The following is a 14,363-nucleotide window of genomic DNA, read 5'->3' as shown; positions in this document are numbered from 1 at the left end:
TTACCGTTCATGGTGATACGCTACGCGCTATATTGTGGTATGAACGCCAAGATTCACTACTACATAGAGCTAACCAACGTATAAAGCATAACGTGCAGCGTGTAAGTGCCTATGTGGTTCACTACTGGTAAGCGTTCGGCTTCTTACAATACATTCCGCTGCCTGATATGGCCGCGCTGTATAGCGTTGCTTTCTAGTTGTGGTAATAAGTTGCATGTTTTGTAGGATTGACTACTTGCAAAACATCATGTATTCTTGTTCTACTCATCATGTTATACTAAGTTAGCAAAAAAAGAAACAAAGGAACGACTAGAAATTAAGGACAAAAAGGTGGATTAGAAACAAACTGATTTGGTTGCTCCTCTAAAAAAAAAGTTTCCCCCCAAAATGGCACAGAGCCTTCATGACAGAGCGACTGGTTGTAAGAAGATTTAGATTGATGACCCGAGGCTATCTTTTATTGGAAACCACATGGTTATTTGAGACTACTTAACACACTCAGTATGATCTTGGTGCATATTTCTTTGAAACCAATAAAATTAGTTATTCAAGCAACTTAGCTGTATAGCTGTACATGCAGGTACGGTGTACGTGTACCTGTCTACTCTTCTGCTTCTTTGCTATGATTCACTTTGCTCGCATTTGCTCAGTTCATATATCTCTAGTAGGAAGGAACAATGCGCTTCATTATTAGAGGAATCGATTGTTGCGAGAATTGGTAATCCATGACTACGAAAAACTGTGTGAAATAAACTAGGATAAGGAAGCTGTGCACTAGTGCGTTTGTATTCATGGTCCTATTTTATTTTTCGCAGTTCTTTAGGTTCATTGTTAGGTTGCCTCAAGGATAGACCAAGTAACTGTACCCGCTTAAATGAACCTTGGCTATAGAGTAACGACACCTACAATACTCGCCTTGTTCTGTTTTAAGTACATGGTTGATGACACTGAGCCGTTATGCACCTTTTCAACCCATTTAAACAAATAAGTTCTTGTACATGACAAGCATTATCGTTCAGTGCCGATAATGACGAAGAGCCACAACTCGCGTCGCGATTCACTATTACATGTCACGACTCACTATTACAGCCTGCGCATCAACGAAGAGAGTGCGCGAATACAAAGTGAAACACTGGCTGTTTTGTTGCTGAAAAAATGCTCGAACACGAGAAAGGCAGTTAGATTAGACAAAAGAGGCAGTAAGGTTAAAGAGAAGGAGAAGAAAAGATTAAGTGGAAGGACAGGGAGGTGAACCAGCTCTTAGCGTGGCTAGTTATACTAGTAAAAGAACCAGTTTCCTACACTGCGCAGTAGCGGGGAATTAGAGATCAGAAGGAAGACAGGGAGAAAGAGAAATAAAATAAAAACGAAAATAATAAAAAATTGGCCCCGTATCTGCATGTTACACTGCAAAGTCATCAAAAGACGATACTCTTGTGTCTGGACAGAGTGAACAGAACGTTTATTTGATGTTCCGCACAGAAAATAGGTGAATGGTCTTCTGGAGGCACTGCGTTAGAGTGCCTCGAGCGTGCAGCGGAGGCCAACGAGCGCATCAAGTCACGTCACACGTAATACATGAGCGCTATGTGGCAGTTTTCTTGGAAAACGAAGCGCGCGCACCCTGCGAACCCGTCTCGGAGGTGATAAAGTGTAGAACGCAAGGCGATGGGTAGGTGCTACCACAGTGTCGTCTTAGCGAAGCGTTGGAAACACTTGTCTTTTCGTGCAAGCGTTGCATGTTGAGCGCATCTTGATAAACGCTACGGTCGTTAGACTTACATATGTACACCTTTTCTAGTAAAAAGACACGCATGCAGAATGTTGCTGTGTTGGTATGGTGCCTCACATATGCGCAATAATTGCATTTTAATTGACAATCGCACAAGCATGAACGCTGAACCTTGAGCAATATTGGTGGGCGCTGCGGATGGGGCCGGCCGTTCGGGTTATCGCTTGGTGCCGTTTAGTGCACTGTTAAGAACCGACCAACAGACAAACGAACAGACAGAAAGACAAGCATTTTTGCGTCGAAGGTCTTTTTAAAAAGTTAAACACATGCGTACACATGCGAGGCGTACGAGTTAGAGACTGGTTGTATGCAGAAAGGGCTGTGGCGCCTGCACAGCATTTTTGTTTGATCCTTTGTTATAGCTGGGATTTGAAGAAGCTGTTTAGAGCACGGATTGAATGAGCTCCACTCTCTCTCATCAGTTTCTTCCTCTCTTCACACACGTGCCAATATGCTGTCTTTTTTTACTTAGCTTTCAGATTTTCGACAAGCTCGCGATTAGGCTCAACTTTCTCATTCACCAAAACGTGCCCGGCCCTATGGTTTTTGTATTACGTGAAGAGCACTGCACGCAGCGTCATGCCATAGATAGAGCGAAAGGAGACGACTGAAGGGTGAGACACGTGCAGTTCAGTGCTCGGGGAGGAGCACGGCTTTCAAAAAGGGCTCCGCACGTGCTCTTTATTGCGGGTACTTTTTGGAGGTACAAGTTCGCTGTATTCAATGGACCCACCAGGGGCGGCGCAGATTGTGGCATATACCAATTGACAAGAAAGAAAATAACTATGATAAAGATATCTTCCCAGCACACTCTCAGTACAACTATGGTGCGTGTGGAGGGACACAGACCTTGTGGCAGGCGTTGTTAGGCTGGTGCCAGATGCGGTGGTACGTGAACGAATGGGTCGTAAATATTTTGGTGCGGAACAGTGAACGAGACAGGGCGAGTGGACATTCAAGAAAAGGGAGTGGAATGGCGAACATGAATAATTATGGCAGTCACCTCAGGCCCAGTGCAATTACGGCAACACGGTAAGCTGCTTTAGGAAACCGCTGTCTGTGTGCGCCGGTTTTATGGCTTGTCTGGGACGATGAAGTGTTTCTGTGTTTTGCTTTGTCACGTAGAGTTCATTTTGGCCACATTTCGGTAATGATAGTGTATGCGTCAAGCAAGTGAACTCACTGCCATGCTGTATTTCTCGTGTAATTCTCATTATTGACCATGATGACCAACCAGGTGCTCTCGAATTCATGCTGGGACCAAATGTATCATTTTAATAAAAGTGTTTTTTTTTGTAGAGGCGTAATTTTGATACAAGTATTCTCCCGTGTAGAGATATCAGTCTGTATAAGCCTTAGTATGGGGGCATCAGTGGTCTTGACCACCCGTCCAGCGAAGTTCATTAGGAATTTCTTGCAGGCCAGGACAACTGAAACAACATTATCAGCGCACATGAAGAAAATGAGATGGTCTTATAAAGTGACTGAGCGTAAACGATATCATAAATTGGTCTCTTATATGTCCAACCAAACACATACTGTATAGGTCTGTTTTTCTTCGCGAAATTTAGTGTGATGTATGATTTAGTGTGATGTAGGCTTTCTATTTGTTTACTCATTTACTTATTGTTTTATGCATTTATTTATTTATTTATTTACTCATTTACCTATTTACAACTCAACTTTATTTTCGACAGCTAATACACTTGGTAAAATAGGTCCCTATTCACTCTTGCATAAGCTACACATACCCATCCAAATGTGAGCTGATCGTCGACATTATTTTTCTCGTGTCAGATGACACGAGTTTAAGCAAAGGATAACAATGTGTTTAGAAATGAACTCTTCTGTTGAGCACATTAGTGGAATGTCAGCTATCACTTTAGTGTGGCTCGAGTGCTCAGATTTGGACGCACGTTGAAGAACCCCAGGGGGTCGAAATTACCGGAGCCCTCCACTACGGCGTCACTCATTATCATATGGTGGTTTTGGGACGTTAAACCCCACATATGATCATCACTTTGGTCTGCTTAGCATTTTGTTTTTCATAAAACCATCTTCCTAAATTTGAAGACAATTGTGCTTGAAGAATACACTATAAAAAACCCGGCAAAGCTTTTACAACTATTTGTGAAATCGATTCACCAAATAAGCTGATTGTCCACGTATTGCCTCACCAATTCAGCACCGCACAAAATTCGGAAGTTCGTCGAGTACGAGCAGTCACGAAGATTTGTGTTGCATTGATATTGTATTCTGTCTTTTCTCATCCTGTGGAAAGTACTGCAATAGCATGGTGTAAGAAAATACGTCACGCATTCTTCGTGACCTTGCGCTCTTTGTCCCTTTTTAACCTTCGAATGCGCGGTTTTCTTGTGTGTTTGCGCGCGCATGCTTGGACAAGTCACAGCCTCCCGCAGTGGCAGGAGTAACGACTGTGAGCGCCACACTCAAATCAGCTATTGGCTGACACTTAGCTCGTGACGCAGTGCTTTTTGAGACTGTAGCGTCATTTCTCAACGAAAAAGAAATTGACTCTCCCCAAAATAAAGATTTCATTGTAAATTTGAGGCCGAATGCTGCGCTGATATTTCGCACGTATGTTCTCGGGAGCCTCAAGTACCAATAAGCATCATTTTATGACTATGCTCAAAAAGTGTTACAAGGCGCACCTAATGCAGGTGACTTATTAGGTAGAAGAAAACAAAAATTCGGGTGTGCTATATAAAAAATGATTGCAGAAAAGTTTGACCAAGTGTATTTATTAGCATTTTGGGTGCAAAGTAAGTTTATTGTATCTTATCTGAAAATAAAGTTTAGCATGTGAAGCAGGAATAACTTCATAACACTCGAAAGAAAATCACAGATAAGTGTAGTTTGCTTATTACCATTATTAAATGATCGATTGGTTAGAAATACTTACTTCTTCATGCACGTGCTGCGATGTGTTGAAGCTTTATAAAAAGGGCAGTAATTGCAGGGGGCGCAAGCACAGAAAACAAATTTTGCAGAAGAAAATGAGCAGCATTTGCTTCTCTTGAGCTGCAGTAGCTGGAGAGCTCGACACAATTTCAATTACACCAAGCCGTAACACCTCGGAAGGAAAAAGCTCCCCACTGCTTTTTTACACACATAGAGCAATAAACTGTGGCATCTGGGAATTACATCCAAGTGAATGCTGAAATTTATGTTTCGAAGTATTTTTGTACACTTCAGTGGAAGACGAGGCCACCACGTTTTTTATGGTTTCTTCCGCGATAGAATATACGGTGTCATTGTTTACCACCATGAATGAAATGAACGTCGCGTTCTTGTTAATTTTTACTGTGCTGCTAGAGGCCCCGGGCGTTGCTTCCGTTTAATTAGGTGCAAGAACAACGCACCACTCAGTGACCTACTATAGCAGCAATATTCCCCCTACCAACGACGCAAACGACGTCATTTGCCTTCCATAACGCCAACAAAAGAAAAAAAGAAGTGACTTTGTACTCATATCGGCAAATAAAAAATAAGGGATCCTACAAAATAGTGGCGCGAAAATTGAGGAAGCAGCGGAGCCGGTGGCCCCGCCTACCCTTTCCTGGCCCCTGGCTATATACTGTACAAGTATGAATTCCTTTAACCTCTCACCTTCGTCTTACCCTCCTCTACACCAGCGCTCCCTTTCCCTCATTTTGCTATGAACACGTTGTGCTCCCTTTTTCTCTCTCTCTCTCTTTGCTTGCGCGGGGGTTGTTTGCTCTCTTTTCTTTTACTAAAACATTTTGCCGTAAGTTTATTTCTCTTTTTCTTTCTTTGTTCACTTTGTTTCCCCTTAAATTATTTCTTCATATCCTTTTGTTTTCTCTCTTTTTCTCTGCGTCCTCGTGCTCTCTTATTCTGCCTTTTCTCGTTTTTACCGGTTTTCTTCTCTCCTTTTCTCTCTGTCTCTGATTTTTAAGCCCGTAATTTTATCTCTTTCTCTCCATCTTTCTCTCTCTCTCTCTCCGTTTATTTTTCTACCAGAGTTACTGCATACCACGCCAGAAGAATCGGCGTGCGTCTTCTCGGAGATGAGTAGAAGGCGAAATAGAGGATAAAAATATGCCGTGTTGTTTCATGATGATAACACATTTTATATCTTGCCCCATCCAGGACTGCAACTCGCCCGTGGTGTATGACTCCTCCACAGGTTCGACTCATGGTTCCAGGCATACAGTCAAAAGCCCGGCTCTCGTCTCTAGCGCCGAAGCAGCTTTCTTTTCAGTTGCTGTATGTGAAGTACAGAGAGCATACCCATCTATATACTGACGCTTTAACTACAGTGTATGAATCTGCAGGGTCGGTGATCTTTCCTGCAACAGTGACAAAGACGAAGATTCAGCTACCCTACCTCATGACATCGGCCTAACCACGGTGGTCTAGTGGCTAAGGTACTAGGCTGTTGACCCGAAGTTCACGGGATCGAATCCTGGCGGCGGCGGCTGCATTCACGATAGGGGCGGAAATGCTGTAGGCCCATGTGCTCAGATTTAGGTGCACGTTAATGAACTCCAGGTGGTCGAAATTTCCGGAACCCTCCACCACAGCGTCTCTCATAACCATATGATAGTTTTTGGGACGTTAGACCCCACATAATAATACCAGACTACATTGACATCTGCAGACTGGCAGCTTTAGGTAGCACAGTTAAATTCATTCAACATCAACGAGCGAAGAAATGGAGTGTGTTAATTAACTCCAAGGCAGCACTATAGTGTTTGGTATTCACCTTACGCCAGGGACCCCATGAACAACCAGTGCTGGAAATTAAAGAGATATTCCACCACCTGTTCAACGAAGGACATGAAATCACGTTCCAGTGGCTTCGAAGTCACTGCGGCATATAGGACAACGAACGTGCCGATGCAGCTACTCAATCAGCACACGAAGATGGTATAGAAGAATCTATTCCATTATCAAGAACTAATGCTGCCATAAAAATGAGATAAATTGCTAATAAACGTGTAAAACCCCTTTGGAACACAAAGTGCTTACTGTACACGAGACTGCGTAACCAGGATCTGTCTCATAGACTTCGGCTTCCATCCGGACTCTCTCGACTCAAGACAACGGTACTTGGTTGATTTTGGCTTAGTGTTCTTTCCACCAAAGTTTTCGCCTTCCGAATCGGCATGGACTGCTTGTGATCATTGCGGCATCGATGAAACAGTAGAGCACGTTCTCTGTCACTGTCCTCGCTACAGCGTGACAGAAAGCCACTAGCTGCTGCGTTAGCCCGTTTCGAAGACAGACCCCTGTCACAACAGTCAGTGCTCGAAAGCCGACACGATCCGTCTTCGCACAGAAATTCAGTTAAGGCCTTATTCAACTTTTTCAGTGGTGGTGACTTATTGAATTGGCATCCCCACTCTCCTTTTTCTTTGCTCTTCGCTCTCTTTCTCTTCTTTGTTCCATTCGTGCAGGGTAGACTCCTGAACTTCTTGTTGATCTCCCTGCCTTTCGCTCATTTTCTTCTTTCTCTTTTATATATCTTGCCATCAGCGATAACAAAAAAAAACTTAACAGTTTCGGAGTGAGAATAACCAAGCACGTAGCTGTGTGTCCTTGTCGTCTAGTTGAGAGCGCATAATAGTTAACGCTGCTATATTAGTCGCATGCACGTTCTGCAAGTAGTTTATTGATTAAGTCATGATTTCGAAACAGAATATAAAAAATAATTGATAGTGTCTATTGTCACGTTATTCCAGGGGTCTTGAAATTGTTTATTCAAGTCTGAGCAACCGGGCTCTTACCAAGCGCGTCGCTTGGGCTTGCTCGCCAGAGCGGGACAACCCGCGCACTTCTTTTTTTAGTGGTTTGAGCCCTCGCCTTGAGATACGACCTACTACTAGAAGCAGGTCGCAATATGTAAGTTTGCGTTTGAAGAAATGCATGGGCGAATTTACAACATGCCTCCAGTTTTCAGCTACGCATTGTTCATTTGCTTCACTGATGGTTTCTACACCCTAACGCCTCCTGCATACGTGCTTCCGTTCTTGAGAGTATACTCGGTTTCATCTTCCGGTGTATGCTTGCAGTTTTAAGCACCGTTTTCTGAGAACTGCAAGTTTGAGCCTACTCACCGTGGTCTATAGTTAAAAAACTACGAGTATATACGCGTGGTTCATTGCCGGGAAACTTTGCAATGACAATGTACTTACTTCTGGTTTAGGCTCAATCGATCACCAGTTATACATTAGCTGTTGAAGGCATTTGTTCGAAACAAGGTGTATGTGTTAATATATTTTAGCTTTTCTACATTGGGGATATTGTGTAACACCGTGACAGATCCGAAGAGACGTAAAAATACATCAGGTTCAAAATCGCCAAGAAAACAAAACAAAAAAGTAGTGGGAAAGATTTGCATTTCTGTGAAAAAAGCAGGACATTTTCAGAAGAAATCTTCATCAACTCTAGCTTTCTCGATAATATGCTCTTACTGAACTTGAAATTAAAATTCAGTTTTTGTTCTTAATCTTTAAGTCAAAATTGGTTTTATGTATTTTGTTCGTAGATTTAAAATATTGGCACATTCAGTAGCGTTATTTGTGGTCAAAACAAAGGCTACAATGCCATTGAGACTGTAATTCGGGAGCGACGCTTAAGCGTGTTGATGACAAGTTGAACCCTGTTTATGTCTATTTCAAGAACTAAGTCTCCTTTTTGCACCTCCTAGCGAATAACTTTTACTGGGCTTAGGCTGCAGCATTTCCTCTTGAACGGGCACAAGAAGTGTCAGCAAAAGAACCCATTCATCACCTGCTTCATAATAATTAGGGTTGTTTTCTACGCGAAGTCTGTACACTTTAAAAAACATTTATTTAATGCCAACATGGGAACAGCAAGTAAACATTCATCTCCCACTTTGCAGCAGTGATGACCTTATCTTTAAATGTATGTTTAAATCTATTCATGTATTTTATGAAACGCAAAACACTCAAGCGGATGTGGCTTTGCGTAGACCTACTGCAAGCAGAACATATTGGGGCATCCTGAAAAGGAAATGGTAGGTTTGTTGGACAGCAAGACTGTTTTACATCCAATAAACGCTCTACTGTGTGGGGAAAGTAATAAGATATCTTGTGATACCACGTTCAGCAGAATAATGACCAATTTAAAAATAATTGAAAAGTTGCTCCTGGAGATTGGTTCAAACGGATGCTAAATTTAACTGAATAGGTGCTGAGCGTGCATTTGTGTTAATGCTGTAAAGACGTTTATGAAAAATGGTTTTCCCGTAATATTGCCGCAAGTATCGTATAAAGTACCTTCTGAAAGTATTGCAAGAAAACTGGTCTGAAGTTGATGTACTTCACTTGATGACATATGCGAATAATAACATACCTTATATTTTTCATTCGAGGTCGTGCTCATTTAAAACAATAAAGCTGCTCTGGAAGCATTTACGAAGAAAAAGCACAAGAGAGAATTTACATCGCGATAATTTTGAGTGCATTTTCTTCTCAGGCTATGTTTAGGGAACACCAGAAGAATTATCCCAGCCGTGCGTGTTTTTATCGAGCCTTTGTCTAATAAAATTTCAAATATTTACCGTAGCTCACTCTTAGCTGTAATTTCGAATTTTTCATGTTAATTGAAATTGCAATGCAACTAAACGTTTATCAAAATGATTAGTGCTAAACGAATACGTGCATTGTCCTGCCGATGACCCCATATGAAGTGCACGTCTTAGAGAACTAGATGTCATAAAGCGGCCTTCACCTCCATGCTTTTCCTCATCAGCTAACTTGTAGCAATAATAAGCACCGAATAGCTGCAATAATGACCGATATTGGGTTATCAGCGAGAGGACCAAGGAGGGCATTTAAAATATTGAGTATTGAGGCCTTTTGATTACGTAGTACCCACTTAACGCCAAGAAAATTAATTCTTGTTGCAACATGAATGTCTAGTCTTGACCACCTGAAAAAAAAAGAAATGTGAAAAAAATATTCATGACATTGCAAGAAAGTTTATACCACGACGTAGTCGGTACTCAAGGTTTACTTCCTCAACTCCTCACACCTTTATTCTCTGATGAATAAAGAAAGACGTAAGCAGCCCAACAAGAACAAGGGACAGGTGGTGGCGCCTTGCCTTCCTTCTGGTGCTATTCATATATATATATATATATATATATATATATATATATATATATATATATATATATATATATATATATATATATATATATATATATGCCTTCCTTCTGGTGCTATATATATATATATATATATATATATATATATATATATATATATAGTGAGAGTAATAATTCAATGGGCCAGTTAGTCTTCGTGGAGGTATGGAATATGGCACAACGGGAGCGTTGTCAACAAGGATAAATATATTTATTTCCCAACAGTTTCGGGAGGGGACCTCCCTTCATCAGGGGATATGCATGAAGGGAGGTCCCCTCCCGAAACTGTTGGGAAGTAAATATATAGTTATCCTTGTTGACAACGCTCCCGGTGTGCCATATCCCACACACACACACACACACACACACACACACATATATATATATATATATATATATATATATATATATATATATATATATATATATATATATATATATATATATATATATATATATATATGTATATATGCGTGTATGTGTGTTTGTGTAACAAAACAATGTTGTCCTTAATTCCCCGAAGAAAAGTGCCTTACGATAAATTCCCTTTGGTTCACATTTCCTTGCTTCACGCCAAAACGTCTTTGCAAATTTTGTTTCTCATTTTTTCGGAAACTTTCATCTTCCGTGGCTCATTGCATATTTATTAGTGTGAATCAGGCACCTATGCGGTCATTAGAGGCGTATTTTGCCAAGTCAGTTCTTTCCATCCAGCGCTGTCTGAATGCTATGCCGATGCCGTAGTATGGTGGGCACCTCCCGGTGTCCTGCAGCTCGCAGAATTGCGACCTCGGTATAAATCAGGTACGGCTACTCGGTTAGCCTCTGCAGGGCTCGTGCTTGGCTCTGTCATATAAATAGCGTGCGCGAGTATGTAAAAAAATAGTACTCTGAACACAGCAACACCCCTTGCGAGGGAAGCGGTCATATTGCTCCAAGATGACCATTTGCGTGAGCTCATGCGATAATGCCTTCGACGTGAGTTTACTTTAAATTTGTTGTAATAAAGTGCTCACTACTGCAGGGGATACAACCTAAGAGCAGAATATATGTGGCAAGGGCTACCTGATATTTTTATATGACGATTAGATGGGTGATATTGCTGTATTTTTTCAATTATACTTGAGGTGCTTTTTCTTTTTTCATGCACAGATTTTTCTATATTTCTCTATCTGATAAGGCATAGTGTTGAGATCTACATGATCACTGGATGTATTTATGGCATATTGTCTCCCCCCCTCCATATTTTGTAGGTTTACCATACGCATAACTTCGAAAAGGAGCGTAACGTCATAATGAAAAGGGGCGTCACGCGAAAAAAAATGTTATGTCTGCACTCTACCAAAGATACATTCTTCAGAGCCGTTCATGCCATTCTCCTACTCCCCTTTAGTGCTTTTGTTCTCTGCATACGAAGAAATAATTCGAATAGCACATAAATTGAACAAACTTTCTTGTGTTACATTAGGATTTATCTTACCAGGTATACATACACATGTGTATGACTCGACGAAACCATAATCTGTCCTATGCTTGTAAATACTCTTAACACCTATTGGCCAAGAAGCCCTACTACCAGCCACTGGTCTAATGAAGAAAAGAAAGGAGCATGTGGATATCAAACACTGATTAAGACTTCTTGACAGACGTTACCGAAAATGAGAAATACTTTAACGAACCTAGTGATGAACACAGCGACCACACGTTTCATTTTGTGCAGTTTACCCTACAGAATGCTGGGGAGGTGATCGTATCGCATGCATTTAAGAAGATATTTGTTACTGTGTGTGGCACCACCTACTCCTCTTGCGCAACAGTTGTCGTGAAGTAGGCAACAATCATAAAACTACACAAATAGGCACGTGGACGAGCATTCCTGCACGTATTCCTAATATTTTAGGACAGATAAGTATTAGTCAACAGAGGAGTTCAAAAAAACGAAAACATACACAGAATCTTAGCCTCCTTCACTCGTTTACGGGTTTAGGGGTGAGTTGCTTGATCTTTGGTGGCGGTGCTTAAGCCGCGTATCCAGAGACACCAACATGAGAGGTAGGCAGACTTCTCTAAGTATTCAAAACACATGAACAATCATGCGACGTTCTCCTGTAATCGAATATTTAGGTTGCTGGTAGTGGTTAAAAGAGCAGAAAGGCACCTAATTTCTGCAGCCCGGAAAGGAGCACGACACAGTGCCTGAATAGTTAGGTTGCTACAATGCTACAGGGGTGCAGTTCTCCGGACATGCTGTCTTTCTCCCCCCCCCCCTCCCCATGTGCTCTACTTGTGATAGCTGCGGGTGTGACTCCGACGGGTGTGGGAATGACAGTTGCATTTGACGACGCTGTACGCGCCACAGGACACAATACGCAACCTCTCGGAAAGAAGTCCCAGGAAAGTGTGTTTAGAAAAAGTGTTTAACGATTTAAAGTACTTTGTCCTCTACTAAGGGAGATCAAAAAGGTGTTAAATGGGACTCACATTTCATGAGATTATGTTTACAGAAATTACGCATATAACAAGCACACTTGCTCGTGGAGTAAAAGAAATTTATATGTGTTTAGAAAAAGTGGGCAACAATTTAGAATACTGGGTACTCTACTATAGGAGTACACAAAGCTGTCCCGTAGAACTCACTCTTTATGAGGCCCTGTTGACAAAATTACAGGGGGGTGGGGTAACTACGAACAGGCAGAAAAATAAATCTCTAGGGTTGACAAGTGTTCAGAGAAATTTATTCTCACGAACAGTGAACATCAAATACTATCCAGCAGAACATCGCGATGGAACACAACATCTACATACACACAAAAAAATTGTGACAAAAAGGTATGTTTACACATTTACACTAAACACAACATACCCAAACACATACAAAATTGTTACAAAAAGATATGTTTAACTATGTACATTACATGGTAAACGAAGCACACAAATGAAACGCTATTATGTATGTTAGGTATTTACATGGTATTCGCAGGACACTTGTGCGAGTACTAAACAAACATTATCCTGCCAAAACGAGGCTGGCCTGAGAAGAACCGTTACACGTCTCTCGCAGACGAACGCAAAAGGGCAGGACCAGTGTCGAAAGAATTCCTCCTCACCTAGAAAGAAGAGTTCTTCCGACAAAACAAATAGTAGTTCTTTGTACAGTCGCTTCAAAATCGGGAAGAGAGTGCAACGGCGACGACTTGTTGCAGCAGCCTCACAGCGATTGCGCCAAAGACAGTAGGCACCAGTAACAATGAGAAGACAGGTGAAACAGCCTCGAGAACAACGCCCAGAAGAAACAAAGCTATTTACTCCGAGGCTGCGAAATCCAGCACGCACGGCCCTCCGGCAAACACGAGCAGTGACGCATTGTCTCAAAACATGCTCATTCGTTTACCATAGGGAGCAGTTCGGGCATATTGCTCCACCTTTCAGGGAGATAAAGGGTAGGAAGAACACCCCACCTCAGCCACCACATGAAGTCCCGGAGGTGGCCATGAAGAAATGATGCCGTCAGCATGCTCGAAGACACATGAATAGAGCGGGTGCGGCGTGCCGGAGGAACTAACGGGAGCAACAAATCGGCTGTTGTGTCAACGATAAGATTGTCTAACACATCTGCCCAGGGCAAGTCGACTAAATAGGGCGAAAAAACGCGAGAGCTGTTGCATAAAACGAAGGAAGTGTTACTGATTGTGGGCCCCGATATAGGTGCACATGAGACAATAAATACCGAAAGTGGGTGCCTAGAAAATAATGTAACAGAGTTCGAATGGGGGATTCCTCTCTTTGTACGAGGCGCAAAAAGAAACTCAGGGCCAGTAGACGGCAATGTATTGACACTGAAGAAAAAGCAAAGCCTCCCTGAGAACGCTTATGTCCTAACACTGCACGAGAAACCACCTCAGTGCCAACGGACTAAAAGAAGAAACACAAAGCAGACTTTAATGGCCTCACGATGCGTAAAGTTGGCTGCTCTACACGAGAAAGGTAGCAAATGTGACCGCTGAGCACAGAATGTCTAAGGTACCTTCACTCAAGAAGCGGAAAGCCTAAATATCGCGCGTTCTCAATTTTTCGTTTTACTTAATTCTTAGAGTGTGTTTGACCGAACGGAGTTACAAATGCCGTAGTGATTGTATAGAATTCGTAAAATTCGAAAAGACGCAGCCGGCTGAAGAAGAGATGTGGAGCTGAGCTAAATCTGGAGTTTGGACAGCAGATGAACAAATACCGGGATTAGGAGAAGTTTAGCGCTGCACCTGAAATGTCACCACACCTAAATAATAAATGCAGGCTATGTGAAAAACTATCTTTATCTAAAAGATACAAGGTTACGTCGTCAGCAAAAGCTGTGACTTTCAAGGCACTGCTGCCCGGAAGCGTAAGTACCCGGTCACGCGAATCCGCTTCTAG

The sequence above is a fragment of the Rhipicephalus microplus genome, chromosome 4 (genome assembly GCF_043290135.1).
Source record: "Rhipicephalus microplus isolate Deutch F79 chromosome 4, USDA_Rmic, whole genome shotgun sequence".
Lineage (NCBI taxonomy): Eukaryota > Metazoa > Arthropoda > Arachnida > Ixodida > Ixodidae > Rhipicephalus > Rhipicephalus microplus.
The sequence above is the reverse complement of the archived record's forward strand: the minus strand, read 5'-3'. Positions refer to the sequence as shown.